Source organism: Dromaius novaehollandiae, chromosome 16, assembly GCF_036370855.1.
Source record: "Dromaius novaehollandiae isolate bDroNov1 chromosome 16, bDroNov1.hap1, whole genome shotgun sequence".
NCBI classification, from domain to species: Eukaryota; Metazoa; Chordata; class Aves; order Casuariiformes; family Dromaiidae; genus Dromaius; species Dromaius novaehollandiae.
Genome location: NC_088113.1, coordinates 5762723 through 5781857, shown reverse-complemented (window position 1 = coordinate 5781857; position 19135 = coordinate 5762723). Strand labels below are relative to the sequence as shown.

Genomic DNA, 19135 nt, shown 5'->3' with positions numbered 1-19135 from the left:
CCAGGCTGTGAGGTGCTGTGTTCTCGGGGACACAGAGGCCTGCTGGGGGCAGGCCAGGATGTGACCCCCAGATGCTCTGCGGAAGGGATCGACAGGGCATCTCTCCTGCCACAGCAGCCCAGAAAGGAGCTAACTTGTACGTCCCCTGGCTCACCATGGGCCCTGGATGCGCTGGGTTACCTGGCGTATCGGATACCTGCGATGCCAGCGGACTGCTTGGATCTGCCCTGTCCCAAGAGCACGAGGTGGCACAGCCCTGCAGAGCAGGGAGCAGGAGCTGGGTGTGTCTGTGTCTGGATAGGGGAACCCATCCGAAACCATTGCACCAGGAAAGGAACAATCAGAGGTGTTTATAGGATAAATAAATGGATTGAAGAATTCATTTTAAGATTAATTTTTTTCTAGCTTTTCCTTTTTCTCCCTAAATTACAAATCTGGGACAAAGAGCTGGCTGTTTGTATTTGTTACGCGCGCGCACACACACACACACACACACACACAAAATGTTACATCTATACATTATCTTGACATCAAAGGGACTGTGTGTGACATTTCTTTTGCTGTGCAGGCGAGAAAGGACACTGCCTGCTTTTGGGAGAGAAGAGATTATTATCAAAGGGTTACAGACAGCTCCTGGAAAGGAGAATGAGAAATAAGGACAGAGAGTGCAGAACTGGAAATGACAGTGATGAGGTGCAAAAGCAAATCTTCTCCTGGTCTTTTCATCTCCACTCTTTATTAAAGCAGGGTGAGAGAGAACCTCTCATTGCATGGAGTTATTATTTTAAAGAAAAAGAACAAATGTGAGAGTTGGAGAAAGCTGGGGGTTTTGTGTGGTGAGGAGACTAAAGAAAACCTGTCTGCAGACAAAGCTTTACTGCAGTGAGGCTCAAGGTTAAGGCAGTGCAGCTGAGGTACCCCAGCAGGCTGAGCCCAGGATGGTGCTGGAGCTCCTGGATTGCCCTGGTGCTTTCTGCAGGCGGGCTTTGGGCAAGTCACAGAGGCCAACCTGTCCCAGGGTGACTTCAGCATCTGAATGCTTCGTTTCGTCTGATGCCTGAGTTCAGATTCCTGGGCTGGACTTCCCAGGAACCAGCATTCAGAGGCCTGGCTGCTTTCAAACGAAAGAGTAGAAAAATCACCTTAAACCTTTTTCCTGGTTTGGTTCATCTTTTCTGTGAACCTTTTTGAGCTCCATGAAACTTGGACCAAGCTGGACCCATGGCTAAAACTAGACTCTAGGCTCAGCCTCCAAAGGTATTCAAGCATCTCACCCCCCATTGAGCTAAAATGCCTAAATAGGTTGGCAGATACAGACCCTAATAGGGTGCTTGTCTCCGAGGAAGTGTTGCAAGGGCTGATTAGCTGGTGTGTGAAGACAAGGTGCTAATGACAAACACTTACCCAGCTGCAGTGGGGGGGGGACCCAAAAAAACCAGTTTCAGCATAAATCCCGGATGCCATGTGCAGCCATGTGTTTAGTACAGCAAAAATCCCAGCAGGGCTCCCTTGGATTTCTGCTGCTTTCCCCTGGGTACCTGTTACCCAAAGCTCTCCTCTCATCACGCTATTGTTGAGAAGGGCACAAGTATTTAAAAACCAAAAAGCTTTGAATAGGGGGAAAGGGATTCCTGTCAGAGCCAGGACACCAAGCTGAAAGGTGTAAGAGCCAGGAAAAAAGGTCTGGCTGCCACTGCAAAGCACCATATAAGTGGCAGAGTGCTGTGCAAAGCCCAGGCTTGCATATACCTCCCTCAAAGTACTGCTGGTCTCTGCGGAAACCCTCTTTCGGCTGATGGCCAGAGGGAGCCACAAGCTTCTGCCCTATGCTTGGCGGCTGCTGTCGGGTCTGCCTGGCCAGCAGTGAGAGGTGGGGGTCATTTGCATGCTGCCAGTGCCAGGGTGGGGATCTGGCCTGGCACAGGAGGGTTTGGCATGGTGAGCAGGTGCTGGTGGGCTGTGAGCGCTGGTGTGTGGCCTGGGGTGGTGAGGACAAGGTGGACAGGGACTCCCTTTTCCACAGCAGCTCACACTGCTAGGAATGGCTCTAGGTGCTGTTATTTTAAAGTCAAATTAGGCAGTGGAAAAAGTACTGGGGCCCACCAGGCCTGGCTTCTCCTCTGTCCCTGTGTTGCCCACCCACACCTCCGCGTAGCTGTGCACACCAGTGCATGGCCAGTGGCCAGCTGCTGCCAGGGTTGGGGGAGCGGAGCAGCTCCCCAGCCAGCATCACCCTCCTCGCTGCGGGCTGGGAGGAACCATAAGGAAGTACTTTGAAATGTTACAAATCCCATCAGCTGGGGACATGAGCAGTCACTTTAAATTGCATATGAAGGATGGGAGATGTTCCTCTCCTAGGAACAAACTCTCCGTTTCTATGGCAATCCTGGGAGCTTTGATGTGTCAGCTGGAGCCGCGGCGCTTCTTGCGTGTAGGTTTCATGACGGCATGGAAATCCCTGACTTCAGAGGCCCAGGCCAGGCCAGCTCCAGGAATTCACGTGTTTGAGCTGGCCTCGGGGATGGGGCCCTAGTTAAGCTCTGCTTCTGCTGGGGGACCACAGGTGCAAGTGGAGGCAGAGGGACAGCATCCTGCCCAGCACTGCTCACCCCTGCCCCGGGCTGGCCTCATACCGACTGATCTGCGTGTGCACGCACATATGTGTGCATGTGCCCGTGTGTGTGTGAGTCTGGGGAGGTGCATGCATGTGTGTGTGGGCCTGCATGTTTGTGTGACGGGGTGGGGTGTGCAGATCTGTGCTCACGTCGGGGTGTTGAGGCTGCTTCTGTGCGCATGTAAATCTGGGTGGGGGCTGTGTATGTGCACGTCTGTGTATGTGAGGAGGTGTGTCTGTGTGACGGGGGCGTGGGGGTGTATCTGTCTGTCTGTGAGTCTGGGGGGAGCTGTGTGTGTGTGTGTCAAGCAGTGTGTGTGGGGGGGGAGGCTGTGTGTCTATGTGACAGGTGGTGTGTCTTTGTGTGTATGTGTGGGGAGGGGTGTGTGCAAGGCTGTGCATTTGCTTTGCCAAAGCACTGGAGTTAGAAAAAACAAAGTGCAGGCATTCCCTGAAGTCCCACATGAGCTTGTGATGCTACTGAGCCTTTGAGCCTATCCAGTCTACTCTCCATCACCTCCTGCCTTCCTGCCCTGCTCTGGAGGATCTGCTCCTGCCTACCCTCCCTCTGTACTGTCCCGGCTCCACGCATGGGCAGGAGGCCTCTGCCCTCTGCCACTGGTGGGGAGCTGCTGGAGCCTTCCCCACTTTCCTCTCCTCCACCTGTGCGAGCTGCCAACCATCTCGTCCTCTTGCATGCTCCAGCAGCGCCAGTGACTTGCAGCTGAGCCTTCTTCTTGCATGGAGTCGTCCCCTCTGGGGGCCAGCTGGGCAGCCCAGCAGAGCCAGCTGAGCTGCTGCCAGGCAGCTGGGCGGCCAGGAGGGAGCTTGCCATGCCTCCAGCTTCTCAGCTGTTGCCTGGGCAGCCCCCACAGTTTGCCAGATAGCAGCTTTCCTTCCGCCCCAAGGGGTGTCCCAGCCACAGAGCTCCTGGGTCCCAAAGCTCAGGGTTTGTTGGCAGCAACCTGGCTCCCGGGACAAGCTCTGTGCCTGCCAGCTCTGATGGTAAAAGGTAGGATGGTCCCCAACCCCTGCCACTCTTGGTGCTCTCTGCTCTTGGAGCAGCCACCAACGGGAGGACCTTTTCTGAAGCAGTCCCTCTCTCGCATGAGCTATCATTTCTGTTGTGGAGAGCCGAAGACAGCATCTTCTGCTAGGCCTTCTTCTTTCTGCTCCATCTCTCTCCTGGGGCTAGAGACCATGGTTCAGGCACCAGGGAGAAAGCTCTGCATCCACCACACAGCAGGGACAGTGGCAGCAAGGCATCCCAGCCAGTTTTGACTGTGCTGGCTAGATTGTTTCCTGAAGAACTCCAGTTTTAACTCTTGTTCTCCGCTGAAGCTCTTGATACCAAAGCAGCACATCCGAGCTCTCTTCTCCTCCTGTCCACACTCTGTGGGAATTCAGACAAACCATTTTAGGGCTTTCTTGACTTCTGCAATGAAATACCTCCATGAAAAACCCAGGTGGGAAAAGGAGAAAGACTTCCAAGCCTTTGGCTGGGGGTAAGTCCTGGTGGGGCATTTTTGGAAGGGATCAGTCCAAGGGGAGTCCTACTAGAAGGTGACTTGCCCCAGGGCACTGCTACAGCAAGATCAGGGTGGGCCAGCTTCCACTGGCTAGTGGACACATCCAGCCACGTGCCAGAGAGCTGGCAGAGCTGATGTAAAGGAACTCACGACTGGAGAGCAGTAAACCATGAGGACTGGAATTTGTGTACATGTCATTCCTTCCACTGAGGCTTTCTTGTGTGACTCTGAGGATGCCTGAAAGGCAAAAAGGCTCCTGCTCTTCTTGGAGCGGCCAAGGTCATTTCTGGGAGCCAGTACAGATGCCTGCTGCCATGTGGTTCATGCCCATAGCACCTCTGTGTAATTAGCTGAAAAGAAGGTCAAGTGACATGGGAGGTGGACAAAGAAAGGAACGGAAATAGCAAAGCTGTGCCCTGAGGAAGCTGTTCTCTCCAGAGGAGGCTCTCACTGAGCTCCAGTTTTCAGATCCTAGAGAGCTAGGCAGACTTTGTGCAAGTATGTTTGTGGTAAGAGGGATGGGAGCATGTGCTTACTACCAAAACAGTTTCTGGATTCTGCATCAGAGTACTGCAAACTCCCCACGGTCCCCCTGATATGCCCCCAGACATCTTTCCCTGGCCTTCCATGGACAGATTGTGTTTGTTTCAGCTCAGTGTGCTCATTAGATTAAAGTGAAAGAGTCGATCTGATCAAACTTGGAAATACAAAAATAGGCATGCTGGGTTCAGCAGATGGAGGGAACAGCCTGGCAAATCAGGCAAGTAACAGGCAGTGCCCCACAGCCAGTGCTCACAACAGCTGCTTTGCAGCAGCCCTCTTGGACATAACTTGCTCTCTGCTACATGGGGCGCACCTGCCTTGCAGGCATGGCGTTACGGGCACAGCAAGGCTGGGACCTCTCTCTGTTTTGTGGCCTTGGGGATGTGCTATGGAAGATGGGGAGCACACTGGGGGCTGGCTCTGTGCCTGGTGCTCGCATGTGGTTTTTCCCTCCAGCGCTCACAGTCGAGTGTCGTGTGAGACTGTGGCTCAGGCCCTTGTTGTGTCCCTGCTGCTCTCCCACTGCTTTGCTTCCCCCAAGCCTCCATGGCACTGAGCATCAAGAGCTGCTCCCACTGCCTCGGGGCAGCCTGGAATGGGAGGTCCCAAGATTCTCCCAATCAATGGCATTTACTGGGGCTGTGGATTTGCTGGATGCTTCCATTTTAAACCACAGCATTAAGAATGCTCATTCCTCATCTCAAAGGAATGTCTTTGGAATAGAGATGAATGACCCTGTGCACTATAGTATAGCTGCCAGATGAACATTTTACAGGCTGTTTACTTTGCACTGTGATGCTGAAGTACCTCTGGAGTTCGAGCACCACTGAAATACATCTCCCCCGTCTATTCCATCTCATTAACACCCCAAAATCAGCCAGGCCTGTGAAAGGATCAGCAATGCTTCCCTTATGGGGGACCTTATGTCCTCTGCATCAGCAGGGAAAGCCACCCCCACCAAGGGCAGAGAAGTCTTAGGAAAGCCTTGCCCTCGGGCTTTTCCCTTGTCCTTCCCCAGAGGGGCCCTTTCATCTGCAGGTTAGTGGCACTAACAGCCTTCCTCCTCGAGCGCTGAGGGGAGGAAATCTGTGGTTGATCCACGGCGAGCTGGTTCAGCCAGCCAAAAGGAAGCTGATTCTCTCTGCTAGGGACATCTCTAATTTGTCCCTACTCATACATTGCTACTGCTCCTCCAGGTTCTGAGTGTCAGGACTCCTCCCAACACAGCAGGGGCTAGGTATGTTGGACCTTTTCCTTATTTAAATCCCTAATGAGTTTTTTCATTTGTTTTAATTACAAAGCAATGGTAAGTTGAAAAAACCTGGCCAGAGGGAGACTTACATTGATCAGAAGTGCTCTTTGGTGTGCATCCATGATCTTTGTCACTTGTTTCATTTGTTCATGTGGAAGTGAGGGTGAGGTTGTCTCTGCAGGCTGACAAAGGTGCTCTGTGGGACTGACCAGGAAACCCAGGCCAGCCCCATCCAGTAGCAATGTCAGCAATGTCATGCCTTGGGATGTCAACCTGATCCAAACCAAGATGTGAGGGCCTAAACATCTGGCTGGTAGGAAATGTGGAAAGCTTTGCTTTCAAAAGCACTTTCTTTTCTGGTGCAGCCTAGCCTGTGGTCTCCCTCTTGCTCTGCATCTGGCTGAGGGAACAAGCCTTAATGGTGGCATACACTGACATGCACCTGCCCAATAAATAGTGGGAGCCACTGGTGCCTGGGGGAGGATGTGCGGGCACTGGTGACCATGCAGAGTGACTGCTGGGCTGGCTGAGCACAGATAGCCACTTCCATGTTGATGCTTCTGAGTGGGGAGGCTGGTTGGGTACTGATCTGGGGGGCTTCACTGCCGTGTAACTTTGGGTAATAGGGGTAATAGGTATATCTCCTGCTGGGCTTAATGGGAGATGTGCCCCAAGAAAGAAGGAGCTGACTGCTCAGACCCTGGCATGAGAACCCCAGAGTAGAGGTCCTGCTGCACTTGCATGCTACAGGACTGGACCCTGGCATTAATATTTCAGCATGGACCTTAAGTCTTTTGTCTGTGGTTTCAGATATTAGGGGATATATCCTGGCCATAGCAATCCCAGCAGCTCTGCTCAGTGGATGGATCGTGGCATGTTAGTTCTCTGTTGCATGATCCTGCTGCCCAAAATGTGGTGCTGATGAAACATGGTGTTTCTTCAGGGAGATGGTGCTGCACAGACCAGCTTTACCCAGAATTCTCAACCCTCTGAGATGGATGCTCTTGGGGTTGCTCTGAGTCCCAGGCCATTGATTCTCAGTGTGCTGGAAAAGAGGCTATGAGTCTGGGGTATGGGAGATGCAAGCTCCACTCCTGGGTCTTCTATTCGCTCCCTATGATCTCTTGGGCAAGCTCTGTTACCACCCTCTGCCTCATGCTACCTGTCCACAAAACCAACATAGGGCTCATCGGACACATGGCGAAGGTCTCTGTACTGGTGCCTTGCAGTGGTGGGAGCTGAGGCATGGCAGAGCATTTACAGCAAGGGCAATACAACCCCTTTCTGTAGTGTGTGGGGAAACCCTGGGCCAGTCTCATGCCACTGTTTCCATCCCACTGAGAAATGATGGGTCTGGGCTGAATCTTTTTACTCTGGAGAGAAGGGACACTCTTGTACTTCTGTGTCTGTGCAACCTTCTTCTAATGGCAAATACTTCTGGGTTTGAACTGCTCTCAGTGGCTTGCAAATACCTGAGGTTGTCCTGGTCACTGAAACAAACTGATATTTAAAGAAGGCCAAGAGTGCAGGCAGTCCTATGCCTTGCTGTGTAGCAGGTGGCCTGCTTAGGTCCAGGCAATCACCCTTCCTTTCCCTGCCCCAGCAGGATTATAGAATCAGGATAAAACTGACTTGGGAGGGAGCTGGGATGGAAGAGCTCTGGTTAGTGTTTGGTACTGAGGTAGCAAGAATTGAAACCCCTTAGAGACTGTCTTAGTCCTGATGAAAAAAGCAGTGAATAACGGGGAGTCCTGTCTCTGGGCTGTGTCAGGGAGGTGTGAGTAGGTGGTATGGAGGGGGAGCCTGATGCCAGACAGGGATGATAGTATGGCAGTTTGCCCTGTCTGATAGCAAATAACTCCAGTGATGATATAAGGATGTGGAAAGTCGCAGGGGAGGGATGTTGAGTTTGGAAAGGCTGTGACCTCCCCTTGTCTCCTTAGCAGTGTAGGGAGAGCCCCTTGCTCTGTTTGAGAATTCTGACCACTTGTCAGTTTGCCTATGCAGCAATCATTGTACACTGGCTCTTCTGCTGGCTTTTCTGCTCTCCTGGCATCATGGATGTGTCTTACACTGAGGCTCTGGAAGAGCCTGTCTCGTGGTCAGAGCCCCTCGTTTTGCAGGGGTGGCCTATGTTAGCTTGTGGCTTGAGCAAAGAGAGGAATTTTGAACTCTCTTCTGTCTTAAGAACTCGGATTTTTTTCCATCCAAATGTTTTTTCCCCCCTTTATGAAGAAAGCTGCCTGATTAGCAGCAATTAACAAAGCAAACGGCAGTAATAAACTTTATAGTATGTTCTGTGCAGCCTCTCTGAATGCCCTGAAGGAGAATGAGCCAGATGTTTGGGACTTCTGCTCCGCAACACAGAGTCAGGATAGGACAAAGTGCAGCGGGAGGTGTGCAGGAGGGGTTGTGCTGAGCAGGCAATAATGGTCACTGATCTCTCTGGGCCTCATTCTGCTGAACTTCAGCTGGGCAGACTCCCATGTGCAGAGCATCTGCAAGCACTGCTTCTAATGCTGGTCAGAAGACCAGCCCTGGGATGCAGGACCCAGCACCAATTGTAGAGCCTGTCAAGGCTATGCCACTTGGAGCCTAGCAGCTGATATGCTTCTTGCACTGTATTAGACTCTGAAAACTCCTAGCATCCCCTGGCTCACCTAGTTCTTTCAGTCAGTGAGTGGCTTGATCTCAGCTTTCGCTGTCTTGCTGCTGTGCAACAGTGCATCCAGGAGAACACTGGATTCAGGTACTGCTTTCCCATCCATCATCGATAATTCTCTTTTCAGCTGCTTCTTGGGCTTCACCTTTTTAATCCAACTGTCTCCTGATTTATGAATATTCTTTCCTCAATTACTTATACTAAGCTGCAGGGCTGTTTCCATTCATCTCAGGAGCACAATGGGAGTCTGAAGCTGTGCGTTCAGCTGGGGCTTCACAAAATACAGCTGAGTGCACAAGAACTTGCACCAACACAGCCCTTGTTGCCCCATGCAGTGTTAGTCTCCACTTACGCCTAAGGGATTCCGTTGGTATGAGAGGTGGCTTCTCCCTCAAGTTTCACCACTGAGCACATCTCAGATCTGACACATGGGTCCTTCAGGCACAGCTTAGTACGTGAGCAGATCAGCCTCCTCAGACTCCATCAGAGGATGAAGGTTGGTTCTTCTGTCTTATTTCCTCCCTCCCATCTGGTGCAGGTGTGGGGATTACATCTCAAAAGACATGAGGAAAAGGTGCCTGGGTTTCTTAGAACAGTAAGTTTGAGAACAAGCAGCCTCTGTTTGCTCCTGCTGCAGCAGCTGCTGTGCTCCTGTTTGGCCCATGGAGCATAGATTGGGGTTAGAAGAGGTCACCCAGGTGATGATGACTCTCGGTGAATGCCCTTGCAAGGCACAACACTGGAGAGAAGAGCAGAGTCCTCTGCAAAGCAGACCTTACAAGAAGGGAAACCAGTGCTGCCTCTGATTCCACATTCAGAAGGCAAAAGAAGGACTTCCCAGAGTGGATGAATGAAGTCCCAGCCTTGAAATGAAGTGAAATCAGAGCTGGGAGGTGCCAGATCCCCTCACTGGAAAAAGGGGCTACGGGGAGGGTCCTGCGATATGGGGAGAGCCTACCCTGCACCAAGAGCTCACAATGGGAAAAGTGCCATCCTTGTTTAGACCTGGGATTTCAGCCTTCCAGTTTGAAAGATGAGCTTCTGGAGCAATCCTCTCTCTCCTGCAGCCTGCCCTTCCCAGAGCTCCCCCATCTCCTGCACTGAAGGGGCTGCAGGCATAGAAAGATGTGTGATGCTTGCAGGGGCGTGCTGCACTCCTCTCCCAAGACAGAGCACCCCACAGACAGCTCCACTGAGCTGCTTCCCAAGCTAGGAACCAGCTCAGGCTATCCCTGCACCAAGGCTGTTTTATCTCCACTTCTTAATACTCTTATCTTGAAGGCTCCCCTCAGATTAAAGCACAGGCAGGCAGTCCCCTCCCTGGATTTATTGCAATGCAGTTTTCTTCCTCTAATCTGATCAGGATGTAAGCTGCTCTTTTCAAAGAGCACAGGGAGGATGGATGTGCATGACACTGGTGCTGTGAGCTAGGTTGACTGGAAGCAGTGGGAAGTTGTCCTGTTCTCTAGTTTGGCGGCTGCTTTCATGGCTTGAACCTCATTTCTCCTCTGGGCCTCAGGGAACATCTAGGTAAAGTACCAAGTACAGCAACAGTCATAAGGCGAAAGGTTTGCTTTTGGGCAGGATGTGTTGTTCTCCAGCGTACTGGAATCTGTTGGTCTTCCTGGACACACTCATCAAGCTGAAGTCCAGTCTTTGGTCTCTGACAGCCACAGGGACCCCGGAGTCAGAGGAACAGGACTGTCCATCTCAGCAGGACCTTGAGGGTGGAAATCTCAGCAGAGGTTCAGGCAACATCTGAGGATTTGGCCTTTGCACTGTGACTGCCACCCAGCCATAGTGGATTGGTTGTTTCTGGTTAGCTCATGAATCAGTAGTTACACCTGAAGCAGGGCTGGAGAAGCCAGAGATGGTATTGAATCCCTGCCAAGTTCCTTCTTTGCCTCTGTCTCCTGCTCTGCTGAGGGACCAGAGGGCTGAGATTACTTCTCTTTACATGGCTGTATCTCTGCAAGATGTGTCTTGGTCCATCTGATGAATGCCTTATGTGGGCACCCTCAGCGTGGCTATGGAGGACAGAGTGTTAGGTACTAATGCTCTTGGGCAGCCGGGACACTGTGACTTCCTGCTTGATTGGCTGGACTGGCCTTGGATGAAGCACCTTCCCCACCAGCCCTTCTTGCATTGAATTTGCATGGAGCATGAGGGAGGGCAAAACCGGCAGTGACTGTGCCAGGCTGTGGCACTGGGAGGAGTACGAGCAGCAAAGCATATCCCAGTGCCACCACAGCGCAAGCCAACATGATAACCAGTACTTGTGCAGCCCTGCTTGGTGTGTTCTCAGAAACAGCAGTGATATGAGGGCTCATGGAGAACAGTGTCTGTGGGAGATGCAGGGTACACAAGTGTGCTCCAAGCCTGATGGGCAGTGACATATCTGGGATCCACTCCCTCACTGTGTAGGCCTGAAGGGACACAGGGTGGGGAAAGAAGATGATTCTTCTGCAATGGGGGAAGGGACTGAGGTTGTTTTATGTCTCTCTGAACTCACCCTTTTCTTTGCCCTTCTCAGCCCAAGGAGACTGGTGAGCACGGTCACAAGGTCACTGACTGGCCGTGCCCACCCTGCAGCCAGTGCACGGACAAGCAACGTTCCCCAGCTCACGAATGAAAGCAGCGTCCTGGCAAAAGAGGTGCAACCTGCAGAGGAGCATTCAGACTGTGAGTGCTCGGGGCACCGTGGTGGGTGCAGGGCCTGGCGCAGGAGCAGAGGAAGGGGTAGGGGGGTCCCATTCATGCTTCTGGTGGGCTTCTTGGGGTGAAAAGCAAAAGGAACTGGTGGGTCTTGGAAAATTCTCATGTTCTCCTTTCTCGTGTCGCTGTTGCTCTACAAGGCAAAAAGAGAGCCTAAGTGCAGAAGTGGCAGTGAGGGAGGAGAGGTACTGCTGGCAGTGTAGCAGAAGATGAAGGGCACCATTCAGGGATGCATATGAGATGCTGGCACGGCCTCAGTTTCCTGGGGAGGCAGATGGCTTGGGCACAGGGCAGCTTGGAGGCTCTGTTACTGGTGTGTCTGGGAGTCAGAGCGCGCTGCGTTGGTGTGTGATAGTGTCTCCTCTGGGTGATGCCCATTCAGCTGGAGAGTAGGTGGAAAATGCAGCAAGAGCAGTGGAGCCTCCAGGGCTATTTGTAGCCTGGAGGAGGTTCTGCCTGGGACCTTCTGGGCAGAGCCAGCAGAGGCCAGGCTAGTCACTAGTCAAGCGGCAAGTAAACTCGGGAGACCTCTACATCCCCCACATGTAGGCCTGGTGGGAGCTGTGGAGCTGGCCCTCGCTGTAGCAGTGCCATGGTTTGCTTTCTGCTTTCTACTAGATGCTCAACTCTGTTAGCTCTTGTTCTGTTTCCAGCCTATGGCAGTGAGTTCAGCCATACGCAGTGTGACTGACTGTCTGTGGGCCCCAAGATCCAGTCCCCATTTGAAGCATGTCTATCAGAGCTGGGGGACAGAGGGACGTGTGTGGTGGCCTCTGCTAGATGGGCAGGAGGAGTACACAGCCACTTGATCTCCTCCAGTGAGGCAGAGAAGGAGGCTTCTGCAGAATATGGCTAAGATTGCCTCCAAGCCACTGCTTTGCCATCAGGCATATCCTTGGCATGCCTGTGCATGGGACAGATATTGAGTACTGCTGTGTATTTTCCAAGTGGGGTCATCCAATTCTGCGGCCATCTTAAACATGTGGAAAGCCTGTGTTTTTTCCCCCAAAGAGAGGGAAGGTGAACTTCTGTTCACCCAAGGACAGGGCTCTGGATTCAAGAAGTGTTGTCACAGCTGCTAAGGTCCCTGGGGAAGTAACTTGACCTGAAAGTAACAAACACTTGAGAGATGGTAAACAGGCAGGGTAAACCTATGGAAGAAAAATCACATGCTTCCCCCACACCAGGAGTGAGCCCCTGCCATGCCGTGGGATGTACCGCTGGCTCCATCAGCAGCTCAGCCAAGCCCAAACATTCAAAAGGTTTTGATTTGCCCTCCTAAAAGGTGGAAGATGGGCAAAAAATTCAGAAAGCACCAAAGAGCATGTTAGAGGTGTGTCTGGATTTTCTTCCACAGCCCTGGGGACTTGGCTCTGCCACCCAGAATAACAGCAAGCAGCTGGGGAGCCCCAAAGGATGGTGGCGTGGGAGAGAGTGTAGGGTCTGGCATGGGGACCCAGTCTGGGCCCTGCTTCCATTTGTAGGCAAATAACCACTTCTGCCAAAGAGCACAGACTACCTGAGAGCTCATGATCCTCATGGCATGCTGCTTTCTCAACAGTTACAGCAGCTGCTAAAAACTTTCTCTGAGCTGTTTTCACAGGAAAATGTGTGATGTTTTTATAATTTAGTTGGGTTTTTTGCCCATCATCTGAGCCAATAAAAGAGCATCTTTGTAGCCTTCTGCAGTTATTTAGAAAGAAGAGATGCGTGGCTTTCTGGAGACCCAGGGCTGACATACAGGGAAAATTCTTTTTAACGTCAAGTCTCCAGCTGGCAGGGCAGAGATCCGCAAGGAGATTTGGCGATGGGACAGAGACTGTGTGTGTATGTGTGCGCAGAGGGGTGGACTGTGCACCAAGGATGGATGCTGTATTGGATTGAATAACAGGTCATGCACAACCCAAACCTCATCCCCTTCCACCCTCCAGAAAAAACCTTCTCTAACCTTCCTCCAGAACAGCATATACACAAACAAAACACATTCAGCAAACCCTACCAAAACAAACTGAGCATGTGGTTTGGTCATGATTGAGACACAGGAAGCTCTCACACACTATAGCGCTGAGGACAGTGAAGAGGCCAGAAGGAAACAAAATCAGATGGGCTTGGTTTTTTTCTGGCCATTATAGCTGCAGCAAGATGGGTGAGACAGAGCTTGCTGTCTGCTGTGGAAAGGGAACTGGCAAACCCATACTTGTGACAAAGTGACTCTGCACCTGATTCCTGCCAAATTCCCCCTGGTGCTCTATCATGTCCCACACCTTCCAGCCCCTTGGAAGGGACATGGGTCTCTTCTATCTTGTGTGACTTTAAATGGAGGGGAAACACCAATGAAGAAAAAAAGTAAGTCAGTCCCCCAGAGACCTGAGAGCAAAGTGATCACAGTTCCTATGGAACACAAAGGTGGATGGGTACATGGAGGAGAAATATGTTCTTAGGGTAGGAGTAATCACTGAGATCTCCCCTGGATGTGGGGATGCCTCCACACTGTGCACACACATGTGACTGCCCCTCTCCCAAGGGAATCACATGGCACAGTGTGAGCAGCCTTTTGCAGCCAGCCCCAGATCCTCTCGCCATGAGAGTGTTGGACTATGGGAGCAGGGGCCTCACTGGCTGGTTATTCCTGCTTCTCCACTCCCTGGTAATTGCCTATCATCTCTTTCCCTTAATTTCAATTGCTTGATTCCTCTCACTATTTTTTCTTTTTTTTTAATGTAGGTGACACATGTTTGGTTCAAAGCACTTAATTACCTCTTGGGATGCGTTTCATTTATTCATTAAGACCAAAATTGGAGTTGCCAGGTTTGCTTTATTTTGCTTTTTTTAATTTTCCTCTTTTGTTCCCCTTCTCTATTTTGTAAGGGGAGGACAAGGGAAAAAAAAAAAAAACAGATACTTCCATCATGTGCGTGACCAGCCTCTCTCCAGGTCCCACAGTCTGCCATAGCTCCTAAAAGGAGGAGCATTGGTGGGGAGGAATGAGCCTCTCCAGCAGGGCAGGAAAGTGACGGTCTGTTGGCACGCCACAACTCCTTGGGAATTGGAAGGTGAACTGCACTGCTGGTGCCAAGCCCAGCTCCCACACTACTGGCATGGAAGCTGCAGGAAGATGAGAGCCATGTGCCAAATGTTCTGGCTCAGGGCTGAAGTGCTTGAGGGGGAGGCCTGTGCCCTGTCCCTCACCATGCCCAGGACCCTGCAGTCCTTCTTGCAATGGGCTGCCAAGTGGGTAGGGAAGAACAAGCCATACATCATGCTGCCTGGTGCTCTCCACCCCTGCCTGGTGCTTGGGAAGCTGCATCAGGCAGTGGAAGGGGACAGAGACAGGCCTGATTCCTCCTCTCACTGCCCTGGCAGTGTGAGAGAAGAAAAGTCCTGTGGATGTCTTTGCTCATAATGCTGTGAACGTTGAGGGTCAGGGCCAAGGATTTGTGCACAGGACATGTACTCTTTCCTGCCTGGCCTCCTCCTGTATGGCTGGAAGATACTCACTGACTTGGCATGGCAGTGGACCTCCCCTGTGGCATTAGGAGTTGCTGTGGCTTCAAGGCATGTTGGCCTGCTGGTGAAGGTGCTGGCGTAGCAGCCGACGTAGTGGGTGACTTACCAGGAAGCCAGTGAAGTGGACTGAGAACTGTCTGAATGGCAGAGCTCAGAGGGTTGTGACCAGCGGCACAAAGTCTAGTAGGAGGCCTGTAGCTAGCGGTGTCTCCCAGGGGTCAGTGCTGGGTCCAGTATTGTTCAACTTCCTCATCAGTGACCCGGATGAAGGGACAGAGGGCAGGCACCCTCAGCAAGGTTGCTGGTGATACCAAACTGGGAGGAGTGGCTGATAGCCCATGTGCTGCCATTCAGAGAGACCTGGACGGGCTGGAGAGCTGGGCAGAGGGGAAGCTCATGAAGTTCAATAAAGGGAAGTGCAGAGTCTTGCACCTAGGGAGGAATAACCCCAGGCACCAGTACAGGCTGGGGGCTGACCAGCTGCTGGACAGCAGCTCTGCAGAGAAGGACACGGGAGTCCTGGTGGAGAACAAGCTGACCATGAGCCAGGCACATTCCTGTGCCCTTGTGGCCAAGAAGGCCAGTGGTATCCCGGGGTGCATTAGGAGGCAGAGCATTGCCAGCAGGTCAAGGGAGGTGATCCTCCCCCTCTACGCAGCCCTGGTGAGGTCACACCGGGAGCACTGTGTCCAGCTCTGGGCTCCCCAATACAAGAGAGACATGGAGCTACTGGAGTGAGTCCAGTGGAGGGCTACTAAGGCGATGAAGGGACTGGAGCACCTCTCGCACGAGGAAAGGCTGAGAGAGCTGGGACTCTTCAGCCTGAAGGAGAGAAGACTCAGGGGGAATCTTATCAATGCATATAAGTATCTGAAGGGAGGATGTAAAGAGGATGGGGGCAGACTCTCCTCAGTGGTACCCAGTGACAGGATGAGAGGCAATGGGCACAAACTGAAACACAGGAGGTTCCATCTGAACATAAGGACAAACTTCTTTACTGTGAGAGTGACTAAGCACCAAAACAAGTTGTCCAGAGTGGTTGTGCAGTCTTCATCCTTATGGAGATATTCAAAAGTCAGATGGACAGGGCCCTGAACGAGCTACTCTAGGTGACTGTGCTTGAGCAGGTGTTTTGGACCAGATGATCTTGAGAGGTGCCTTCCAACCTCAACCATTCTGTGATTCTGTGACTCTGTGATTAAAGATCCCAAAGCTCTGAAAGGAGAGAACTGAGTCCTTCCTGCTCCTAATGTCTTTCTTTAGTATGTCCAGGAGAAAGACTTAATCTAAGGCTCTGGTGTTGCTGATCAATGTATGCTCCAGACAGAATCAGTAAAGGAGTGCTCTGTTCCTCCACTGACACCAGGGCTTGGTCCAAAGTTAGGATCTGGCCTGTTTGGGACTGAGGGGGATTAAAGGCCTGCAATCCTACAAAGTCTTGCTTCCTTGAATACAGTAGAAGGTGGATGGAAGAGGATAGGATGACATTTATTCACTCCGTTCGGCCCAGCACTTTGCCCAGATATACTCTCTAGATTTCCTCTTGAGAACGGAACATATTTTTTCCTGTGTATGTCTGTAAGCAAGTGTGGTGTGGCTGAGAACCTATGTGTTCCTAGAGGGTTTGGCACAGCCCAGAGCAGTATTATTTCTGTAGTGGTGAGAGCCTGCTGGGGAGGGGGTACTCTGAGCTAGTTTCAGCATGGAGGAATGCCAGCATAGGACAATGTGAATAAAGTGGAGCAGTGAAATCTAGCATCTGACTTGCAGGCTCCAGCCTGAAGTGGGTAATTCTTGTAAAGAAAAGAGGTCTGGGTCCTGGGCTGCTGGTGGAGTCAGTTTCCATATTGTACATTATGAGTTTGTGGAGTTATTTTGTTGTTTGCACTCTGAAGGCCACTGCTTAGAAACATCATTACTTCTTCTGGGACTTCACTTGCTTAAAGACTGCATAAAAGCAAAAGAAGGACTTCAAGGCCTGGTGTCCATTGCCCCAGGCCACGTGTTTTCAAAGCGGTATTGTTGTCTTGTGGCAGTACTCAGCCTAGATGTCTGCACATCCCATCCTCTAGCTGACACAAAAGTGAAGTACACTTTCTTCCCTGTAGAGAAACCAAAAGAAACTTATTGGAAGTGATAAATGGAGATCCTAATAGTTGCCTGTCTGCCTTGCTTGTTACATAGCAGTCCAGACATCTGATGGATTTGGGGTGTATATAGAAAAGGGGAAAAACATGAATGGATAGATGGATGGATGAATGCTTTGTTCTAAAGAGATGAGCCAAAAAAATTATAAGTGAACAGGTAGATGGCTACGATGGGGAGGATGGGACCCAATGGCTGGAGAGGCAGATTTGCATGGCTAGCTTGGCTAAGGAAAAATATATTTTGCAGAGGCTCCAGACCCTCAGTTCATGGTTATACTTCTTGTCAAAAGCCTTTGGTCCAGGACTAGGCCATCAGTTCCCCTTCCTGACAGTGAAGTAATATGCCATTACCAGGGAGCTGAGGAAAGCATCTGCCTTGCATTGGCTACATTTGAAGATAGTATTCTCACTCGGTCTGCTGGCACTACCCCAGTGAGATCCCACAGGGCCACCCTTGAGGTCTCTGCCACAGTGATGGCTTTCTGCTGCCGGGGACTGCTGCCCTGCTTGTTTTCAGAGCTTTCTATTTTTATTCTTTCCTTTCTACTCCTAAGCACTTATCAGCACAGACAGTCCTATTAGGAGACAAGTGGGCTGGACCAAGAATGCAAGCAGTTTAGGTCCTCTGGTGAAAGCCCGCTTGTGAGCACTGCCTCCCTCACTCCACCCCCTTTTCTTGATTTCTAGAGAGGCGGGAGGGAGAAAGAGTCATGTTTTTTGGAGGCAGCATGCCTTCCTTGTGAGGAGGTTCCTGGTCCAAATGGTGTATCTTCGTATAAAACCCTCTGCATATTTACTGAATCTCAGTTCCATAGCACTGCTCTCTCCTTAGTCACCCAGGGGCATACTCTCCACCTTCTCTCCCCTCCCCAACCCCCCCTCAAAAGCTCCTTTCCTGTAAAGGATGGTGCTGGTATTTTTCCTGGACTTCCAGACTCTCTCAGTCCTTGAGCACCTGTGGCAGGGAGCACAAAGGCAATCCCTCTCCCTTGCATAGTGGTGGCAAATGTTGAGTCAAGTGGCTCCCAAAACTTGGTTACGGGAAATTTCTGCACTAGCAAACACAGAGGCACTCCAGATTCCCTGAAGATCTTCACAGCCAGGTAGTGCTGTGTATCCAGCATGGGAATTTGCTGCTGAGTGTGCAATGTGGGTGCTGGGCATTGGAGAAGATGTGCACTTCCATGCATCTGGGTGGGGACTGTAGGTCTGTTCTTTGTTATTCTATGTAATATGAATTGGAATGGCTGGCAACATATGAGCACCAGTCCAATTCCTTCCCAGCTGTGGTCCTCCAACTGGTCTGGCATCGGGGCTGCACAGAATGGGTTGGGGGACACTGCTGCATGCCACCTCTCGGGCCATGCATTTGCATGGCATTAACACCTTCCTGGAAGTACTCTAGGCCATGCTGCAAAGAGGGTGCAGCTACACTCCGTGAGCGTTTTGCCATGTAGCTCCCACTGTTTCTCACATCTCTCACTCTGCTGCCAGTCAGCCTCCGCAGACCTGGAAGTGTTCTCTCTGCCTTCTCCTCCTCTCCTCCTAGTTTCCAAGTTTGAGCAGAGATCCCAGCTGGGGGTCTCTGTGCCAGAAGCAAACACAGGAAAATGGGAATGGATAGTTCCTGATCCCAGACAGGCTGTCTGCTAGGGAAGCTTTAGTATTATCTACAGAGCCAGGCTCTCTTGTTGCCAGTTCCAGGACCTGCATTGGGCAGGAGAAGGTGCTAGTGCTATTCAGGACCTCTTTGCTCTCTGGAGAGGTTGTTTTCCTTCCAAGCAGCACTGCAGTATCAGATCAAATAGGAAGGGATTTGCAATGCAGAGAAAAACCTCCTACCCGCCACTCAGCAGCGTGTGGGCTGAGAGCAGAGCTAGGAGCAGCTGTGCCACTTTGCTTTAGCTGCTTGGGCTCAACAGTCCTCCTGCTTGTGCCCTCTGGGCTCTGCCACATTACAGCATGTTCTGGGTTGGTTCCTGGCTCTGAGACCCTGAGCCTGCCAGGTGGGCTTGTGACTCTCCTTCTGAGGCCCTCTCTGAGGCCCTAGAGGGTCAAGCACTACCCTGAGATGGTGGAGGAGATGATGCTCTGCTCTCAGCTGGTTTGTAGCTTGCTGCTTCTTTGCAACATATTTTATTTTCCTAATCTGCTGAACAGGGGCAA

At 51.5% G+C, this 19135-nt stretch overlaps 1 protein-coding gene across 2 annotated transcripts in view; it reads left to right on the top strand.

Moving 5' to 3' along the window:
- The first annotated feature begins 11149 nt into the window (after positions 1 to 11149).
- DLGAP4 (DLG associated protein 4) overlaps positions 11150 to 19135 on the top strand; it is a 168867-nt gene continuing 160881 nt past the window's right edge. The window contains exon 1 of one of the 2 annotated variants that reach the window (XM_026100077.2): positions 11150 to 11282. The gene's annotated coding sequence lies outside the window, so the exon portion shown is untranslated. The remainder of the gene's footprint in view (positions 11283 to 19135) is intronic. The other variant, XM_064521372.1, reaches the window with a different exon arrangement.